The sequence below is a fragment of the Pseudochaenichthys georgianus genome, chromosome 20 (genome assembly GCF_902827115.2).
Source record: "Pseudochaenichthys georgianus chromosome 20, fPseGeo1.2, whole genome shotgun sequence".
NCBI lineage: Eukaryota > Metazoa > Chordata > Actinopteri > Perciformes > Channichthyidae > Pseudochaenichthys > Pseudochaenichthys georgianus.
In genome coordinates, this window is record NC_047522.1 from 18,386,215 (window position 1) to 18,393,830 (window position 7,616).

The window sequence follows — 7,616 nt, forward strand, 5'->3', positions numbered from 1 at the left end:
ACCTCAGTGACCTCCCCCCGGGAGATTGGTGTTGATCCCCCGTCATACTCCAGCTCTGCCTCTAACATAGAGGGCGGAGTTGTCGGGTTCAGGAGTTCCTCAAAGTGTTCCTTCCAACGGACTAACACTCCATCAGTTGAGGTCAACAACGTCCCATCCTTACTGTACACAGCTTGGATGGACCCCTGCTTCCCCCTCCTGAGGTGTCGGACAGTTTTCCAGAACAACTTTGCACCAAATTCCTCTGCATGCAAATTACTTTTACTATCAAAATTAAGATGATTTATGTTTTGTAATTATAACTTTTAGTAGGATAAGGCCTTTTAAATGTGTAAATGTCTGTACATACATTAGTGGATTGACCTTAATGTGTGCCTATACACAGGGGTTAAGTTGGGATTTGATATGTGGGGGGGCTGTGTTTTTTTGGGGGGGGGGGGGGGGGGCAATATATGATGCCCAATCCTAAAGCAACTGCTCCTGTATTAGATGCACTATTTCATGCCACCAATCCAATCCATTCCAGTTAGTATTATTTAACTGGAATGAATTTACATTTGAAATTATTCATATATACACAAACATTTTTCACAAATTACAGACCTTCAAATTGCCATTTTGAGTCAACATTTCTCTACACACTTACTCAAAAACATTCAAAAACAACTATGTGAGTACAGAGACATATTATCTGAATTGATTGAGGAATGAAAGTCCACATCAATATAAGCAGTTCAACACTGTATGTACGACCAGCTACTTCATCAAATCCCAGATGGGCTAATAGGGGAAAGCCTGTGTAGTCGTGCATCTTTGTCTACAGGCTAAATGGTCTGCAGACCTTCTGGTAGCTACCCACTTCCTCACATATTTTGTGGGATCCCAAGAGGTAAGAGGAGGTCCAACCATTTGAATGAACATTAGAGCAGAGACATTTTGAGTTTTAAGTTGTGAGCGCATTGATGTTACAACTGCATTCATTTCTGAGAAACCCCTCTGACACTCTGCACTGCTCACAGCAATGGTTTCCACTGCGTTCTTAAGCTTTTGAAGGGACATGTGCATCGGCACACTGGCATTCTCCTTAAAGTCCTTAAAGTAAATGTAGGATAATTAACAAAGGAACTTATGGTGAATAAATAAAAGATACAAATGGCTTTGACACGCTAAGTAGCAGTGATGTCTTGCATACCTTTTAAAGAAGTCTGTAAGTTTCCTCCTTTTTGCTTCACTCATTTCTGCATCATGCCTTACTTTAAACTCTGAAACCTTCAAAGAGAAATGAAATAAATATATGCATATCTCAGCTTTATGCACTCACATACATAGCATCAGGCTGAGGCCAGTTATTTCATGAGAGGGGTACAATAAAAGCGGGTTAAATTGACAAAGACAGTATAAAGTAATTTTGTAAAATAAATAATTGGTATTTGTTTTGGTACATTTAAGTGACAATTTCATTAAAAAACATAAACAGTATTTGCTTTTATAAGGTAATGAACAGTTTAATCTCCACTGTACATCCGGGTCTCTGATTTGATTTAATTCCAATAAATCGTAATATTGTAACCTTTTTTTGGAGGGGCGCCACAGGTGGGTACCTGGTCAGTGTTACGGGGGCACTGGCCCCTGTTTCCCCCCCCCCCCTAGAACCCCCCCTGCATAGCATGGTTTAGGAAACGGGCGCTCTGCACCGAGGAACCGCAGCAGAGTCCCGCGGGAGGTGCTGCGGTGTAAAGCTCACGATCGGAGCAGAGACACACTTCACTGACAAAGCCGACAAACTATAGCTGGTCGCTGAGATCTGCTATTCTAAAATAAAGTCAACAATATCGACCATTGGCTGGTGTCTTTCTCTTAGTTTAAGAAACGCTTGATTTGATCAAAAGTTAGTTAAAACAAAAAAACGTTATTTAACTTAATGGTAGTCGAACGTAAAACCAGAATATCAGACGAATTCATGTTAAGAAACCTGTCACTCTGCTGGCTGTCTGTGTGACTGACGGAAGAGACTGTGTGGTTGCCGATTAGCCAAGTAGATTTGAAGAAAATAAAGAAAGGGGAGACCCACAACAAATTTGAAAAGTGCAAGTCATCGTCGCATCTTCTTATTTATGTTCCCTACAGCTAGAAAGAGTGTTTTATTGCTTTTTCGAATTATTAAGAACCTTAAACATACAGAAAGAAAGGTTTTAACATGTATATATTTTTTGTGTAGACATATGATATAGGCATGCTGCATACATTGTTAAAATATGCGAGGGGCATGACGTCAGAGCATTTTCCTATGTGCCGGTGCTTGGCCCCGGACAGCCCCGGCCCAATTTAACACCTGCCTATACATATCCCTTTAGGTGGCGTTTTGTTGTGCATGGTGGTATTGACGGCTTTAGTCGTCTCATCGTGTACTTGAGTGCTGCCACCAACAATCGGGCAGCAACAGTTTTAAGAAGCTTTTTGTCTACGGTGTGCCATCACGTGCGAGGTCAGATAAAGGTGGAGAAAATGTTGACGTTGCACGCTACATGGTGGCAAACCGAGGAGAGAACAGGAATTCCCACATTGCTGGCAGGAGTGTCCATAATCAAACTTCAAGTCAAACTTTTATCAAATTAAGTCTTTGGTAAAGATTGCAATGTCAACTATATGTCTTTAGCTATTATTAATTTTTATTTTTGTTCGTCTTCCTCTGTGAGATAAAACCATAGAAATAAAAAAGTTATATTTCTATAATACAAACACTATAATTATGACACCAACTGTATAATTTGACAAGAAGGATAACAATATTTTTCAAATATCTATTTAGTGGAAGTCCCAGCACGTTGCATGACTGGGCAAATTACTGTTGGAACTTGAATTTTGAATGTATTTTCCAGTCAAGAGAACCTTACATTAATATTGAACCACAACAGTTAATGTGGTATAACTATGGCATTAGTCCGTCTTTTTTTATACATCCATATGTTCAGCTGATATATTTCCTGATCCAGTTTCAACAAAGCTTACAGTAGAAAAACCTCACCCAAGTTTGATGAACTTTTCTCAAGCAAAATGTTGTTTGCTAAATCCAACTTCCAAGAACTTTGAATTGCCTTGTGTTGAAAAGTGCTATATAAATAAACTTGCCTTGCCTTCCAGCTTTTTTCCAGAGGCATTATTGTGCACTTGCCACGTAATCAGGAACATTTTCCTATTGAAATCGGCAAAAATGTTAATACTTAGCTTCTAATTAATGTAATTCAATTCTAAATTTACTTACCATTTATGGTAGGTGAAAGGTGATATTTTGCATGTATGTTATTTTTTTTTGTTCACTTAGCAGACTAAATATTTTCCTTCCTTTTTCCTCAAAAGGATAGAAAGGCTCTGGAGAGACGTTTATGTGGGAGTGCTCGATCTCTTCTACACAATGTTTTTCAACCTAGAGAGAGAAGGCCTTCTCAATCCTGACTGTGAAGTGCATCTCTATGCTCTGCACTGGTGCTTTGTGCCCCACATACAGAAGCACCTGCAGTTTTTCCAGCAAGGCTGGAACTTCCACCGACTAAGCACTGAGGGAAACCGGTCCCCACTGCAACTGTGGACTCGCCATGAGCGTGAGGCCCAGCAGGAACCTATACAGGTTTGATTGTATTCAATAGTTTTATTTTGACTTTACTTTCCTACATGGGACCATGTTAACACTAATACCCACTTTTTCTGTCATTACACAAACTGTTTAAAACAAATAATACAAGGGAGGTCCATTCCAAAGTGCATATAGTTGCACAATGTAACAAATAGTGGCCTGTTGTTGAGAAAACTGAATGTGATGGAATTATTTTATTCTGCATATCATCGGCACTTTAAACACTTCTATGAGGTATTCCTAAAATGCTGTGATCAACCAGAACAAGCGGTTAAGGAAGATAATGATACATCAGGGCTTTCTCCTCTCTCTAATTATTTGATTGATGTTATAGCTGTTCATGAGACATTAATCAGGAATTCCAGGAGATGATACAAAACTTTAGGTTATATAAAATGAATTAACTGACAAATATATTAAAACTTTGATTTTGGTTGACTCTAACTTTAGCTTTTGCAATTGCAGGTTGACATTGAGTTTGGAGTTGACTGGACTGGACCATGTGCTCATCGCCAGCCTCATGTTGTGGTTCCTGAAGTTCAGCTGCAACGTTCACTGACTGACCAGGAAGTGGAAAGACTTCCAGACCCTGATGGCCCTCTGTCCAATGTGTGGAATGTCTATGTACAAACTGTGGACTTATTGACTGAAATGCTACAGTAAATGTGTGTGTATCAAAATGTGTGTGTATCAAAAGGCTGTGGGAAATGTAGTCTTTTAAAGTTTCGACTAGGACGATTAGGTGACAATATTTGACTGAGTTACATGAAGACGCTGGTACCAAGATTCAGTATATTTCGATTTTAATACAATAAAAATTAAATGGTAATGAAATTACGTTCAGTAGTCATTTTAAACATGTGTTGCACTGAACCATATGCTTGTGAATCAACACTTACTGTAATGCATCAAGAAATATACATTTGTTACAGTTAATGAACATTTTGTAGCCAATATCAATTTAAAACTTTGAAAATATATAAAGATAAACATGCTTTCTTTGTTAGGTGCAATAACAAGGAAAGCATGTTTATCTTTATATATTTTCAGTGTTACACAAACTGGCCGGAGTAGGCATTAACTGAGTTTTTTTGAAAACATACATTTTTGGCCGGCCTAACAAAAGACAACAAATCTTACACAAGTACTAAGGTGTGTCCGTCTCTTCGGACCATTCCGAACTCAGTTTCAGTGCTCCAAATAGCAGCAAGAATGTCCCTTTCAAACGTACAGTACTCTTTGTAATGTCCTGGAAGTTTCAGCTGGTGAAAGCATGTGGAAGAGCTGGGGAAGTTGCTCTCCACCACGGTCACATCCAGGCCATGTCTAGGAAGCACATTCCATCCTATCCAGAACTGCACAAGTTTCCCAAGGATAAGGGGAGATGCTTTATAAAACAGAGAATAAATTCATTTTATTATAATTGCTTTCAGTTAAAGGTGGGGTAGGTAAGTTTGAGAAACCGGCTCGAGATACACTTTTTGTTATATTCCATGGAATGCTCTTAACATCCCGATAGCAATGAATATCTTAAGTGCTTTGACAAAAAATCCATCAAAAAACGTCATCTGTGGAAGCCGTGGCGCTGTAAAAGCACGACCAATCATTTGAGCCGACCCGGCTAAAGTAACTGGATGGCCTACCTGCCTGTCAGCCTTCCATCGTGGCACAAACTTATCTCGTGCCCTCATTGGTCATGTGCGCGTTCGTGTGTGTTGGAGGAGGGGCTCTGTAAGGAAGTGGCAGATTTTCTCCGGTTGTGTATTTTCAAATTCTAGCGATCTCGAGCCGGTTTCTCAAACTTACCTACCCCACCTTTAATAGTTAAATAACAATAATGTTACTTAAATTACGCCTTGGATTGTTACTGTAGCTGAAAATCCACGGTTAAACATAAAAACAGAGGAAGCGCAGCTTTCATTATAATAATTACAAACTTTCAGTAAACAAAGCTTGAAGACGTTGTTTTACCCATCTCAATAAATGTGCGCAGGAATCCTGTGATCCTACAGGAATCCTCCAAAGAGACTTCACTGTCTTCATCCTCATCCTGTGTGGGCCAGTTTATCTTCTCCAAGACCATCTGACAGATTTAGTTTTGAAAGGAGCCCAGTGAAAGCACAATAATAAACAGAACATACAAGAAACTGCAGGTTTTGCTGTGGAGCAGCAGAGTAGTCTAAAGATACAGTTGTTCTACTGGTTTAGCTCCTTTTAAGCAGCAAGTAGCATCATTTCATTTAAAAATATGTTTGCGTATGTGAATGTTTGTTATAATAAACTTAAAGTAATGGAGGTCTGAGAGTAGTAAATAAACCCAATTTCTAACTCCTGTGAGTTAGGAGGAAGGATTTGACTGAGCAGCATGAGATCACTTACCCGTGGTGTTGAAGGAGAAGGTTTGACTTCTCCGCGCCGATCCCATGAGTTTGCTTCAAAAGAAGGAACACTCAAAACAACCAGGACGAGGGTTAAACAACAATCTGTTTTAATTATAAAAGGTAATAATGCAATACAATATAATACATTACCATACCATATAAAGCCATATCATATCATATCCGTAATGTAAGGAATATGCCTACTCCTGCCCTTGTTCACGTGCTGCTTCGACCCTCCGGTCTGGGCAGCGCGAGAAGAGAGGGGGAACAAAAAGATGAACAGGCTTTCATACCAACACACACAGGAAGGGGTGGAGTTAACTCAGCCTCCACACACACATCCCCCCACATTCCAGAGACTTCAGTTGTGTCTTAATTAAAGGATATTTCCTTGCTCCCAAAGATAACACAAAGATTTCATCTCTCATATCTCCAACTTCTGGTTACACAGACTGCTTATTATTAATACAAAGTAATTAAACCAACACATATACTATTCAAGATATGTAGACTTCCCTGAAACATGACATGATAGAGATCTTAAGCAGAATATACTCTCATATACCTAGCCCCCTGTCCTGCATACATACACCTCCCCCACAGAGCAATAAAACCCTGTTTACTTCCAACCAGCCCAGAATGTTTATAGCCATTTTAGTCCTCACATTTATGAAAGGATAAAACAGAGAAATCAATATAAAACACAAACACAGGTATTGTTTGAACAGTATTCACTTAACTGATACTATTGATAATTACCAGAGAAACTCAAGGGACCTCTTTTAATATCTGGAAATTGCAACAAGACTTTCTGCCATTTCAAATGTAACACACTTCTTAAATATCAGATGATAATAATCTTCAATCCCCCTTTTTATCTCATTCTCAAGAGATAAACTTACACAAGGCATTTTGAAACATATCTACTGTGTCTGTCCCGCAATATTGTATAAATCTATCAGAAACTGAGACCCAAAGTACTTGAAATCTTTGGGAACAGAACATCACTTTCCATGGCAGTGAAGGAACCATGAGGGGGCAGCTGAGTGCTAAGAAGCAGTCTCCTGGATGTCCTCGAGGTCCTTCTCCTCCAGTCCGCTGATGACAGCATCGGAGTCGACCTCCTTGACGAGAGCCGGATCTGTCCTGATGTCGTCCCCTGGTCCTAGCAGGTGGTTTCCCCGCCGCACACTGGCTCCCGTGGTACGAGCTGTCCCCCTTTCCTCCCATGCGGACGGCATGAGAGATCCGCTGGGTCACTCGGTCGGGGCCGGAGAGCCTGGGGTTGATCCACTTTGTCCTGATGACCTTCAGCCAGACGAACTCTGCTGTGTCTCGGGTCCCCCTTTTGGCAACCTGTGTGGAGAAATCTGATACAAATCCCTCAAGCCTATGCTCCGGGGCCCTCGGCTGTTTGACCCACCACTGCGTAGGCCACTTGGAGCCTGTTGGTTTAAAACCCACTGCAGGGTTGGTCGAGTGACCTCTCCTCCCTATTGGTCGTCAATAATATGCACCATTCTAATGGGTGATTGAAGGCCCCACATTATTTCCCATTTCAGCATCAGCCTTCTTTACTCTAAAATTACTTTTTAAATAGGAAT

At 40.3% G+C, this 7,616-nt stretch overlaps 1 long non-coding RNA gene across 1 annotated transcript; it reads right to left on the reverse strand.

Annotated features, from left to right (window-relative positions):
• Positions 1-4,592: 4,592 nt before the first annotated feature.
• On the reverse strand, positions 4,593-6,287 carry LOC117465482 (uncharacterized). Its single transcript, XR_004554188.2, has 3 exons — positions 6,011-6,287; positions 5,603-5,714; positions 4,593-5,018 (listed from the first exon to the last, which is right to left on the reverse strand). It is a non-coding gene; the product is annotated as an uncharacterized lncRNA (long non-coding RNA).
• Between the last annotated feature and the right edge of the window lie 1,329 nt (positions 6,288-7,616).